The 14,135-nt window shown below is 45.6% G+C and overlaps 1 pseudogene; it reads right to left on the reverse strand.

Moving 5' to 3' along the window:
* Positions 1–6,184: 6,184 nt before the first annotated feature.
* Positions 6,185–14,135, reverse strand: part of LOC147108413 (E3 ubiquitin/ISG15 ligase TRIM25-like) — a 37,364-nt pseudogene continuing 29,413 nt past the window's right edge.

Below are 14,135 nucleotides of genomic sequence, written 5' to 3' on the forward strand. Positions count from 1 at the left end.
AATTGCCGCATCTTCCACTTTTATTGAGGTGGTGGCGCCTTTCAGGGTTCCTAGTTCCTGTTGAAACACTTCTTTGGCGTTACCCAAGATTTCTTTTAATCGTCCAGGTATGACGTCATCATCATTTTTTTTCTTACTGGTCACCGTCAGTGCCTGAATGGAGTGCCAGTCTAAACGTATCTTTCTGATCCATTCACGTCCCAACAACGGTGGACCACCATCTTGCAGAACGTATAAATACAACTTCTGTATTTCCTTGCCGTTGTATACAACAGGCACCCTTATTTTCCCTCTGGGGTATACTTTCTGCCCCGTATATGTCTTCAAGATAATGGATGTGTCTTTCAAAGGTATATGCGGAAATAGCCGCTCGTAATCCCGTCGACTCATGACGGTCAGAGCTGATCCTGTATTTAGCTCCATTTTGACTGGGGACCCCGCTATCGTGAGGGTAACCCAAATAGTCTGGTAATCTTCTTTGGCAATTACATTATGTAATTTGAGACAGCTTAGTCTCTTGTTTCCGGAGTCGCTATCGCTCTTCTGGTCTTCGGAGCTACTGTCCGTCATCATTTGTACCTTTCTGTACTTTTCCTTATTGACCTTTTTACTGTCAGCGGATTTTTTTCCAGATCTGCATACACATGCAATGTGTCCCATCTTTCCGCATTGCCTGCATGCTTTGTCCTTGAACCAGCAGTCCTTCTGGTCATGGGTGGATCTGCCGCAGCGATAACATCTCTCGAAACCCCATGTCATTTCATGGGTGCCGAAGTCCTGTGGCTTTTGCTGTATCTCTGCAGCTCCTCTTGCTGCTACTTCGTATGATACAGCCACACTGAAAGCCTTGTCCAGTGTCAAATCTTTCTCAGAAAGTAGTCTTTTCTGTGTTCCTTCGCTTAGGAGACCACAGACGAATTTGTCTCGTAGAGAATCTGCCAGTCCTGCCTCGAATTGGCAGTGCTTTGACAGCTTTCGTAATTCGGTGAGGTAATCAGCGTTACTTTCATTCTTGTGCTGATTCCTCCTGAAGAATTTGAATCGTTCCGCTATCAGCAGCGGTGTTGGGTTTAAGTGCTCCTGTAAGGTATCAACAATCTCCTTAAAATTCTTGTCCATCGGTTTGGCTGGAGTGATCAAGTTTCGTAACAGCCCGTATGTCCTTGCGCCCATCAGATTTAGAAGTACCGATGCCTTTTTATCATCCGTTACTTCATTCGCCTTGCAATATACCTCCACTCTTTCCACATATGTGGTCCAATCTTCTATATCACTATCGAAAGCAGTAATATTGCCAGTCTTCGGCATCTTGAAAATCTAAAATGGCGCTTCCCGCGCTTCTCCTCCATCACCGATGGATCAAAATGGCGCCTCCCGCGCTTTTCTTTCTTCCCCACCGAGTTAAGATGGCGCCTCCCGCGCTTTCCCGCCGCTGCCGCTGCTGCCAACGCTGTTCTCTGTGGTTCCCGTTGCGACCTGCAGCTTTTCGCGGTATTTCTATTTTTTTTTATATATATCTCTTCAATAGTTTCCCCATTGCTTGGAGAACCGTTCCCGTCGTGGAGCGGACCCTCTGGGACTTTCCCCTCCCTCTGCTCGGTCCGAACGCCGACCTGCCGAACGCCCTGAGTGCTCCACCCTCTCTCTCTCTTTGCTTCTGCTTCCCGACTCGCTGCCCGGCCCCGTTGCAGAGCCACCCGAGCGAGCTCTAGCCCACCGCAGCCCAGGAAGGATCAGTGCACTACCTGCCACCAGCCCGTTTAGCTGGTGAAACCACAGTTTTTTTGTTTTTTTTTCTTGCTTCTGGCTTCGACCTTCGTCTGAGGAATCGATCCCCTTGAGGTGCTGCCGAATTGCAGGTAAGTTCGTTTCTAACTCGTCGCCAATGTTAGATCCGTGTGTTAATGGAGACACAGAATGCAGGAGTTGATTTAACAAGTGTTTACTGAACAAAGTCTGGAGGTAAACTAACTACACAAGACGCTACACGGGCTTATATACCCGAGTGGTCACTACTGGTACTACAGTATACAGGGGCTTCAAAAACATAGTTCCTCTTAAAGGTACATACACTACACTAAGGAGGTGGATGCTGACAAAATATTGGTAGAAGTGGAAAAGGTAGAAGCAATGGAAGGGGTGAAAATTGATAGACAGGATGTACTGGAAAGGCTGGGTATACTTAGAGTGGACAAGTTACCTGGTCCAGATGGCTTGCATCCCAGATTGCTAAGGGAATTGGGGGAGGAGATAGCGAAAGGGCTTGCCATAATTTTCCAATCTTCCCTAGATGCGGGGGAGGTGCCTGAGGATTGGAAAGTGGCAAATGTGACACCATTGTTCAAGAAAAGGGTGTAAGGACAATCCTAGTAACTACAGGCTGGTCAGTTTAACATCAGTGGTGGGTAAAGTTTTAGAAACAATAATCAAGGAAAAAATTAACGGGCACTTGGAGAGGTTTAAGCTAATTAAGAAGAGCCAACATGGATTTGTAAAAGGCAGATGGTGTTTGACTAATCTAACTGAATTTTTTGATGAAGTAACAGAGAGGATTGATGAAGGGAATGCAATGGATGTTATCTACATGGATTTTTGGAAGGTGTTTGACAAAGTACCACATAGAAGGCTGGTTAACAAAATTGAGGCTCATGGAATAGGGTCAGTGGCAGCTTGGATGAGGAATTGGCTTAAGTGTCAGAGCCAGCTTGGATAAGGAATTGGCTTAAGAACAGAAAACGGCGAGTTGTGGTAAATGGCTGTTTTCAGACTGGAGGATAGTACAGTGGTGTTCCCCAAGGGTCAGTGCTGGGGCCACTGCTTTTTTTGATATGATTATATATATAAATGACCTAGATATTGGAATACAGAGTAGAATTTCTAAATTTGCTGATGACACCAAACTTGGGGGTGTGGCAAACAGTGATGATGATACCAATCGCCTGCAACAGGACATAGAAAGGCTAGCAGAATGGGCAGACAAGTGGCAGATGAAATTTAATACAGAGAAGTGTGAGGTGATGCATTTTGGCAGAAGGAACAGCGAGAGGCAATATACACTGAATGGCACAGTTTTAACGAGTGTGCAGGGACAGAGGGACCTGGGAGTTAATTTGCATAGGTCCATGAAGGTGGCAGGACATATTGAGAGAGTGGTTAACAAAGCATATGGGATCTTGGGCTTCATAAATAGAGGTATTGAGTACAAAAGTAGAGAAATTATGCTGAACCTTTATAAAGCACTGGTTAGGCTACAACTGGAGTATTGCATCCAGTTCTGGTCACCACATTTTACGAAGGGTGTGAAGGCCCTTGAGAGGGTGTGGAGGAGATTTACCAGAATGATTCCGGGGGTGGGGGATCTTAGCTACAAGGACAGGTTGGAGAAGCTGGATTTGTTTTCGTTAGAGCAAAGGAGGTTGAGGGGTGATTTGATAGAGGTGTACAAGATTATGATGAGTTTGGATAGGCTAGATGAGGAAAGGCTGTTCGCACTAGTTGACAGTATAAGGACTAGGGGACACAGATTTAAGGTTTTGGGCAAGAGATACAGGGGGGATGTGAGGAAAAACTTTTTTACGCAGCGAATGGTGATGACCTGGAATTCGCTGCCGACGGAAGTGGTGGAAGCGGAGACACTCAATGTTTTCAAGGGGAGACTGGATAGGCACTTGAGAGAAATATGGGGATAGAGCGGGGGAATGGGACTGACTGAATTGCTCTACAGAGAGCCGGCACGGACTCGATGGGCCGAATGGCCTCCTTCTGTGCCGTTATGACTCTATATATAAGGCAACACATAGCTAGGAATGTATTACACATAGGATAACATACAAATAGGAATAAATTACATATATGACAACACACAGCTAGGAATTTATTACATATTGTAACACACAGCATAAGAAGAGACTGCCTGGCATGTACAGTTAAAAGAATTTTACAAGATAACTTTTGTAAACTGCACTCAGAGGCGATGATAAACTAATGAAAAAGCTTGAAAAGAAATATCTTCTCAAATACATATAGTATAAAATATTACTATTTTTAAAAATAATCGTCTTTTCATGTCAATTAGCATTAACATTAGCAGATCTCCTGTGGCATTGCTCATGGTAAGACGGATTTACTGTTTTGTTATATCAAGTAATGGACAATGTATTATTCTGCTACTAAGGTGGAGCTACATGTAATCAAGCGTGTTCACAAGATCTAACTGCCAGAAAAAGGCACAGTCTAAGACCAATTAAAGGTTAATTACTAATACTGACAATGTTTTTATTGATTTAATACTTTTTTTTAAATTAAAAAGTGAGACATCAAAATCTACAAGTGTGACATCTGTGCCAGACATATCTTTATTTATACTAGTGGATCTCCAGTGGATTTGTTATTTGGTAAGTCTCTCTCATACTCTTGTTTTGTGGCTCTCTGCCCAATGTTATTTTTGCTGTTGTCTCTTTGCCTTTTCCTTCTTTCCTTTCACGTTGGAAGTGGTATCGCATGGCATGGAAAGGAGCTGTCAGTAACTGAAATCCTTATGTTCTACTGGTGGATTTGAGGAAAATGCAGCCTGTAGTCCTCTGCACTGTGACAGGGATGGAATGATGGGGGTGTGGTGAGCAACAGGGATCTGGGGTTGAATTTACTGGAACCACAGTCTGATGAGGCCGGAAGGCCGATTGAGTGGCTGGCTCTTCCCTCGCTCCTGTTCCTCCTCCTCAACTTCCTCATCCTCATCCTCCGCCTCTCCCTCTTCCTCCTCCTGAGGTGGTCCCGCAATCCCTGGTGACAAGGGCTGGGCCAGATTGTGGAACATGCAGCAGACCACCACAAAATGGGACACCCGCTCTGGCGAGTACTGGAGGGCTCCGCCTGAGCGGTCATGGCAGCGGAACCGTTGCTTGAGCACCCCGATGCTCTGCTCAATGATGTTCCTGGTGGCAGTATGGCTCTCATTATATGAGTGCTGTGCAGGAGTGTTAGGGTTGTGGAGGGGAGTCACGAGCCAGGTGGAGAGCGGATAGCCCTTGTCTCCGACCAGCCAGCCATGAGCTTGATGTAATGGCTGGAAGAGTGCTAGCACACAGTCTAGCGCAGGATGAAGGCATTGTGGCTGCTGCCAGGATAGTGGGAATTCACATTGAGGATTCGCTGTCTGTGGTCGCACACCAACTGCACATTAAGTGAGTGGTAGCCTTTGTGGCTACAGAAGATCTCAGGATTGCTAGGCGGTGCCCGCAAAGCTACGTGGGTGCAGTCAATGGTGCCCTGCACCATGGGGAATCCCACTATCCTGGCAAAGCCACATGCACGCTTGTCCTGCTTCTCTCTGGTAATGGGGAAGGAAATGTAGTCCCTTCTCCTAATGTAGAGAGCTTCTGTGACCTCCCGGTGCTAACTGGAGGCGCTAAGGTACCGAATTTCTCCCCCCAACTCTCTATAATTACTCCTTGCCCCATTGACCTGCTGAGTGTTTCCAGCATTTTCTGTTTTTATTTCAGATTTCCAGCATCCGCAGTATTTTGCTTTTGTCATGGGAGATCTGTTACTCTTTGAAAAAGACAAAGGGGGAAAAATTGGGTCGCGCCGCCTTTGGGGCGCTAACTTTGCCCTGAAAAAGTTAGCTCCCCTGCACCCGAAATTCACCAGTAGCGCCCCAAAAGGGAGGTGGGGTGCTACTGGAGGCACCCCCCTCCCTTTTGGGGCGCTGCGAGTGAATATCACGGCGCTACGTGCCTTAGCGCCACGCGCTGCGGCACGTCGCACCGCGGAACTGCAGGTCTTCCCTTATTAAAGGGGAGGGGCCTAGCGCAGCGCGACCCAGGAGCCCAGCTGGGCCACCAGGCATCAGAGTGCTGGCAAAAGAGCCCGGCACTCAAGAGAAGTGCCGGGCTCACGGACCGCAGCCAGCACCCCACGGGGGGCTGCACAGGAGGCCGGGGACAGCAAAGCGGGCAGGTGCTGGCAGGTGGCCAGCAACAAAAATGGCCACCTGGCACCTTCCCTTTAATTTGCGCCACCCCAGCCACAGGTAGGCCCCCCTGACCCCGGTGGACATAGCGTCCGGCGGTAAGTCAGGGGGCGCTACCAAAGATCGCAGCCAAGGCGCGAGCGGGGCGCTAACGGTTACCGCCACCACTAACCTCCCGCTGAATTTCACGGGAGGCGTTAGCGGTGCCACGCCCAGGCGCTAGTTACTTTGCGCCCCATTAGCGCCCTCTTAGGAAGGCGCAAATCAACCAAATTTTTCCTCCAAAGACAATGATGTATCAACACCAACTCCCAGAGCTGGGTAGAGGGGCTCAGTGAATGCTTGCTGCTGGAACGTGTGTATCAGGGTTAGTTTCCTGTCTGACACACTGTAAAACAAGATCGTTCCAGCCTCAAAATCCACGTACACTCCCACTTTGGTGGGGTTTCCAGTGGTTAGATAAGTCACTTTGGCCTTGTGGAGAGCAGAAAGTTCACCCTCAATTGAGTAGAGACACCAAGACTTACTGTTCATTCCCAATTCACATTCTTTGCCCTGGCCTTTGCGGACTATGCTCCTGTAGCTCACTCCAATTCCCCACCATGTGGCATATTCTGTGATCTTCACCTCCCAATATGAACGTCCGTCGGTCAGTCCCTCAGTGCAGAGGATCTGCTCGTAACAATCAAACCTCTCTGGATCATCCAGGCACAAGAACTGCTGGCCAGATCCCGACACAGATGTGGGACTGCACACAATATCTGGATAAGCTGTGTTTTCATTCAGAGTTGGTCTCTGTCCATCTGTGAATTAAAGAATAGAAGGAAAGGAGTATTGTAAATTTACACAGCACCTTTCACACCCTCAGCACTTCACAGCCAATTAATTAATTTTGAAGTGAGTTCACTGTTGTTTTGTAGGCTCACGTAGAAGACAACTCAAATGGGATCTTGCCTGTCCATCTGAGGGAGAAGACAGAGCCTTGCTTTAACCTCTCACCTGATAGACAGCAGCTCTGCAATGCGGCACTTCCTCAGGATTTAATTAGAGTGTCAGCGTAGATTATGGGCTCAAGTCTTACAGTGTGACCTGAATTCCAACGCACTCCTGGCCGGCCTCCCACATCCCACCCTACGTAAACTTGAGGTCATCCAAAACTCGGCTGCCCGTGTCCTAACTCGCACCAAGTCCCATTCACCCATCTCCCCTGTGCTCACTGACCTACACTGGCTCCCGGTTAAGCAGTGCCTCGATTTCAAAATTCTCATCCTTGTTTTCAATCCCTCCATGGTCTTGCCCCTTCCTATCTCTGTAATCTCCACCAGCCCCACAACTCTCCAAGATCTCTGCACTCCTCCAATTCTGGCCTCTTGCACATCCCCAATTTTAATCGCTCCACCATTAGCGGTCGTGCCTTCAGCTGCCGAGACCCTAAGCTCTGCAATTCCTTCCCTAAACCTCTCAGCCTCTTTACCTCTCTTACCTCCTTTAAGACATTCCTTAAAAACTACCTCTTTGACCAAGCTTCTGGTCATGTGTCTTAATATCTCTTTACGTGGCTCAGTGTCATTTTCTGTCTGATTACGGTACTATGAAGCGCCTTGGAACGTTTTACTACGTCAAAGGTGCTGTATAAATGCAAGTTGTTGTTTCTGTGTGAAGACGTTTCTCCAGCCCTCTGTTCTATATCTCTAGCATTTAATCTTGTATCTATGGCCCCTCGTTCTTGACTCTCTCAACTTCTGGAAAGAGTTTGTTTCAATCTGCGCCATCCCATCCTTTCATAATTTTAAACATCGGTATTATAACATCCCATAATCTGCATTGTTCTAATGAAAAAAGACCCAATATTTCAAGCCTTTCTTTGTATTTCCTCAGGCCAGGCAGCATCCTGGTGAATCTACATTGTGCCCTCTGAAAAGCCTCAATATCCTTCCTATAGTGTGGAGCCTAATATAGCACACAGTGCTCGAACTATGGTCTTACAAAGGTTTCATATATGCTCATCATTACCTCTTGGTTTTTATATTCTACACTTCATGATAAAACACAGAATTCCATTAACTTTTTTTTACAGCCTTATCATCCTTTAATGTCCCATGAACCTGTACCCACAAATCCCTCTGCCCTTCCACAGCACCAAGTCCATTTCCATTTAGAGTATAATTACTCGTTATTTTTTAATCCAAATGCATCAACAGAACTGTCCACCCACACTCTTCCTGTTCAACATCCAGGCAACTGATTGAGAATTGCAGAACCATGTAGTGAGTGAGATAGGCAAAGTTGGCAAGAAGAGATTTAAAAGAAAATTGGCCAGAGGGTCAGGAGAACTTGCGATACTCCTCCTCGAACAATGCCGTGGGACCCTCACATCCACCCAAGAGGACGGACGGGACCCCGGCCACTGCCGCATCTGAGAAATAGCGCCTCCGACAGTGCAGCACCGCACCAAAGTGTCAGCCAGGACAGTCACTGGCATCAAAACATAAAGGCCCAAATTGGAGTTAAACCACATTTGTGATGTCAACACTTTATGTGTTATGGCCTCCTTCTGTGCTGTACCATTCCATTCTATTCTAAGACACAAAGATTGTTCCAGTACCCTTAAATGTATATGGACTGAATGTTGGAAAATCCAATGATATATTCTATACATATTGGATGTGTTCTGCCATCTATTGATATTTTACAGTACCATGAAAGTTATTTCAAAGCATATTAGGGTTCAGGGTTAAGTTTACTTCATTCTCAGCACCTGTTGCCTCACTGTATAATGTTCTGTGTAAAGGGGAGTACAATGAAGCGTGATGGGGCATGAGTTGAATGGATGTAGCTGTGAGCTCACTGATGGAAAGAACAAGCACACACCTATGTGATTTTATTTTACTTCTGGTAGCTCCTGGGAATGTAGTTCTGATATTTCATATATGTGGAATAAATTCTGTATCGAATGTGCAAGATAATTATTTATCCACATGATTTGGGAGCACATACACTATGGGGGAGAAATTCGGTATCGCCCCGTTTGGGGCGCAATTATCGGCCGGGTACAAAGTTTAGAGCCTGGTGCTAATTATCGCCTCCGACTGCAAACTTGGTTTCTATCGCCCCTGGAGGTGTTTTGAGCGCTAAATCTGGTACTACACACCTCTCAAGGAGCTAATGCCGAGGTGCAAGGTGCTACCTCAGAGCGCTGGTGAAGCTCATGTGCTGTCAGTCAGCAATGGATCACAGACACACTGGCGCCGGCCAATTCTTAAAGGGGAGGGTCGATCTTGCTCTCCATCCACACCCTGCTCATTGCAGCCTTGAATCTCGTCCTGGAGAGACCTGTACATCAATTCTGCTGGAAAGAACAATGGAGAGGCCCAGGGAAAGAGATCAGAGTGCAGCCCCCATAGTCTCTTCTAAATCAATGCAAGGAAGGTCAACTCAAAATGAACCTGCAAAGTGCTGCTCAGTACCCAAAACTCCTTCACACAGCATTGAATCTCTCCAGAAGTCTCTCTCGCTCTCTCAGAATGCGTGGTGCCAAAAATGTCGCTGATAGAAAAAGGCAGGAAGCGGTGGCCTTTAAATAGCGCTCCCCCAGTCCCTTCCCGACTGCAAAACGCTCCCCTCAACCTGTCTTTGCTAGCAGCAGGTGGTAAGGCAGGGGGCACCACTCAATATCTGGTCCGGGGCGCTACCGGGGCATTGCATGCGCGTCTGACATCACGATCTGCAGGCGGGAGATTGTGGCGGTAGTGTTTAGTGCTGCCGCAAAATGTCTGATCAATTTCGTGAGCGGTGCAAACATCGCTGCACCCGGGCACTAGTTGCTTTGTGCCCCATTAGCACCCTCTTAGGGCTAACGGGAGGAGCAAAGCAACCGAATTTTTCCCCCTATATCTATAATATATTGAAAATCTTACATTTTCACCCACTTTATCCTGCTGTCACATTTTTAATCACATCACACTTCTTGTCAACTTTCCCATTATAAATTCCTATATCTATATTTATAATGGAAATTGCCTATGTAAACTTGTCACACTGCAATTACGCTCTCCAGCCAGTGGCAGTGCTGTAACACCTCAGTCTTGTATCTCCCAGCTCCTGAACCTGTACTGCAGAGAAACTCCTGTGCTCCAATCAAGTCTACTTTTCTGTTTCCAAAATTGCAGTAAGTTTGGCTAATTAACAATAAATAATACAAACTCACAATATTATATATAAATAAATAAAGGCAGAATGGGGACTGAATTACATCTGATGCCCTGGTCAATTTCCCCGCCCTCCAGTTTTGCTTGACTTGTAGGCTTGACTCCCCGATTTTAATAGCACAAGAGACTGACGAGTAATAACTAATAAGAGTACTTACACAGTAATATCAGCCAATCTCTGTCCATGCTTAGCTCTGAAACCATTTTGTCCAGCTTCTGATTAATAGCTTCCAGCTTTACTAGTTGAGTCTCATCCAGACCAGAAGGCAGTGGAGGTATAGTGATTGGTTGAGATACTTCTTTCAGTCTAAAAAATTATATTGAGTCAAGTGTGGTTTAAAATTCCAATAACTTACGGCAACTTGTACTTATACAGCACCTTAACATAACAAAAGATTCTCCCGTCTGCAAAAGGGGGAGAAGCACTTTAGCCTAGGCAAGTGATTGGTCTGTAATCAACTGCCCACAACTGAACTTTTCCTACTTTCTCACTCGAGTGTTATCAATAACTATTTCCCAATGAAAGGAGGGGTTGAATTGAAAAAGAAAAAAAACATCAGGATGGCCCAGAGCACTTTGCAACCAATGAAGTGCAGTCGCTGTTGTAATGTAGGAAATGTGGCAGCCAATCGCAACAGCAAAATCCCACAAACAGCAACGAGATTACCAAATATTCTGTTTTAGTGATGTTGGTTGGAGGATAAATATTGACCAGTACGCCAGGGATATCTCCCGTTCTTCTTCGAATAGTGGCCGTGGGATCTTTTACAAACACCTGAGAGGGCAGACAGGACCTCGCTTTAACATCTCATCTGAAATACGTCACCTCTGACAGTGCAGCACTCCATCACTGGAGTGTAAACCTAGATTTTGTGCTCAAGTCTCTGGAGTGGGACTTGAACCCATGGCCTTCTGACACAGAGACGACAGTGCTACCCACTGAGGATTAGCTTATTGCTTCCTTGGTTTCTAATCAAAATCCCCTGATTATCTGAGCCCAGTTTTGCACAAAATGTATTTTCCTCCAGTGCATCAGATCCTTTTCTTATTTAATTTTGGAGATCGTGGGCTGTTCCAGGATCCTTTGGGTCATGTCCCAGAATGAAATAGAAATTGTGTTTGATTCATTTACAAACTGAAATAAAAGCATAATTTATATCACAGTAACATTATCTATTTCAAATCGATTGGGTTCTGAAATACATCACATTTCTCTATTCAGACGTTGAATAATTAACTAATTATCAGTAATAATTAATGGTAATAGCTCACCTGGCTCCCATAGAATTAAACTCCTGTAAAATGAAAACAATAAAGTAACTCAGGTATTTCTGCTCATGAACTGTACTTAAGATAATTACAGATATGAGAAGCCCATTTGACCCACCTCAGATCATCCATCCGAGAGATCCTAAAACTCGACCCATTTCAGCATCCAATAATTTCCTACAATTTTCCACGGTTTTCACCCCCACTTTTCTATTCCATTCTTTGTGTGGCTCACTCTCAGTGAAGTATTTCCTGATATCAGTCCTAAGCTTACCTCTTACAATTTGAACCTGTGACCCCCCCTTGTTCTACTCCCACTCCCAGGTGCTCCTACCTTGACCTTAGCCAGAATCAATGCTTGTGGTTGTTGCACTTTGTAAGGGGAGTCATCATTGAGTTTTGACAGGCTGGAACCCACCACAAAGAAAGAAAAGAAAGAACTTGCATTTATATAGCGCCTTTTACAACTGTACGATGTCCCAAAGCGCTTTGTCCGACATCCAGTATTGGCTCAGCAGAAATCTCCTCCAATTAAATATTGGGAAGTCCCAAGCCATTGGCCTGGTTTTTCCGTTAAGAATAACGATGAGGCTATCAGTGCTCACCATTATTACGGCGTAAATTGGACAGCAACTTCTGGCATCCGCACATGCGCAGTTAAATGTAGAAATCAGGAAGTTGCTGTCTAAGTTGCCCTGCTCCTCCACAAACTTCGCTAGAACAGTATCTCACCGAGAGACTCGGCACTGGAACACACGAAGGGTGTGACGTTGCTGTACTTACCCACTAACCATGCCAGAAAACGTTAAGGATTGTGCGTTCAGGTGTACGTCAATTTTTTACTTAATTACTGCCAAACAACCTCTCTGGCACTGAAAATTTACTTTTACAAGTGTGGAGTCTCATTCCTTCAGATTTTAATTATTGTTGGAGATTTTTTTTTTAATATAATTTTTTAAAACTTTTTCCTTGTTTCTTTTATCTCTCTTAATCCCATTTTCCTTCACTTTATTTTGCTTTCTGTACATGATTTTACATTGAATTAAATATTCTAATTTATACTTCTGATTTAGACTCTGCGTGTCTCAGTGAGGGTTCTTCAATCTGATTGGTTGAAGAAACACGCGGTTGCTTTCCCTGCTCACACAGGCCACAGATCCCCTGTAGAGGGCACTGCACTGAAAAGGATCTCGCGTAGCTGTAAGTTACTGCTCAAAAGCCCACGAAAAGTCTGGGCAGCTATAAGCATAACGAACAGCGAGCACCGTTCCTTCACCACTGACCACACAATCGGGGCCAATGTCTTTGGTGTGTGCCACAAACTCCGTTACCTAGTGAACCAACTCTGTCCCTCTCCTTGGCCACTGTCTGAGGTGGAACCAGATTGTTTGCAACCTTGGTGTCCTATTTGATCCTGAGCTGAGCTTCCGACCCGATATCATCTCCATCACCAAGACCGCCTACTTCCAACTCCGTAACATCGCCCGTCTCTGCTTCTGCCTCAGCTCATCTACTGCTGAAACTCTCCTCCATGTCTTTGTTACCTCTTGACTCAACTATTTCAATGCTCTCCTGGTCAGCCTCCTACCTCCGTAAACTTGAGCTCCTCCAAAACTGCTCGTGTCCTAACTCATGCTAATTCCCGTTTATCCATCACCTTAGTGCTTGCTGACCTTCATTGTCTCAACTTAAAATTCTAATCTTGTTTTCAAGCCACTCCATGGCCTCTCCCCCTCCCTATCTTTGTAACCTCCTCCAGCCCTACAACCCTCCACGATCTCCATGCTCCTCAATTCTGGCCTCTTGCGCATCCCTGATTTTCATTGCTCCACCATTGGCGGCTGTGTCTTCTGTTGCCTGGGCTCTAAGCTCTGGAATTCCCTCCCTAAACTTCTCCGCCTGTCTACCTCTCTCTTTAAGATGCTCCTTAAAACCTCTTTGACTAAGCTTTCAGTCACCAGTCCTAATATCTCCTTATCTGGCTCAGTGTCAAATTTTGTTTGATAACACTCCTGTGAAGCGCCTTGGGACGTTTTACTATGTTAAAGGTATTATATAACTACAAGTTCTTGTTTATAGCCAATGAAGTACTTTTGAAGTGTCGTCACTGTTGTAATGTAAAAAATGCAGCATCCAATTTGAGCACAGCAAGCTCCCACAAACAGCAATGTGATAATGGCCAGATTATCTATTTTTTAGTCATGGAGAACGCCTCTGTTCTTCTTCGAATAGCACTATAGGATCTTTTACGTCCACCTGAGACGGCAGGCATTGCATCTGTAGGGTTCTCAAAATTCCCGCATTCCCCAGAGTTATTAATAAAGGGACCCTGAAGGACGAAGTTATAAGGGAACCCTAAACAAAATGGCTTCTGGACCTCGTGGCAGAAGCTTGCAAGATCGGAAAGCAGGGCCCTGCACAAACGGCAGGTCAAATGACATGCCGGGGCCTGTGAGAGCTGAAGCCAGACAATAGATAATGCAGAATATGCATTCTTCATTTTGAAACCAATCAACTCAGGAAAGAGTTAATCTTGAACCCATCAAACCTTTGCATAAATAATCACTTACAGTTTAAACTGGCTGCCGAGCCAGGAAGATACCGATTCACATCATGAATAACAAACACCGAGACATTAAGGAACATTTAGCAATGGGGCAACCGCCCAAAAAGCAGTTAAGGCGAAC

This window comes from Somniosus microcephalus, chromosome 13 (genome assembly GCF_052327205.1).
Source record: "Somniosus microcephalus isolate GS21.2 chromosome 13, FLI_Smic_1.0, whole genome shotgun sequence".
Lineage (NCBI taxonomy): Eukaryota > Metazoa > Chordata > Chondrichthyes > Squaliformes > Somniosidae > Somniosus > Somniosus microcephalus.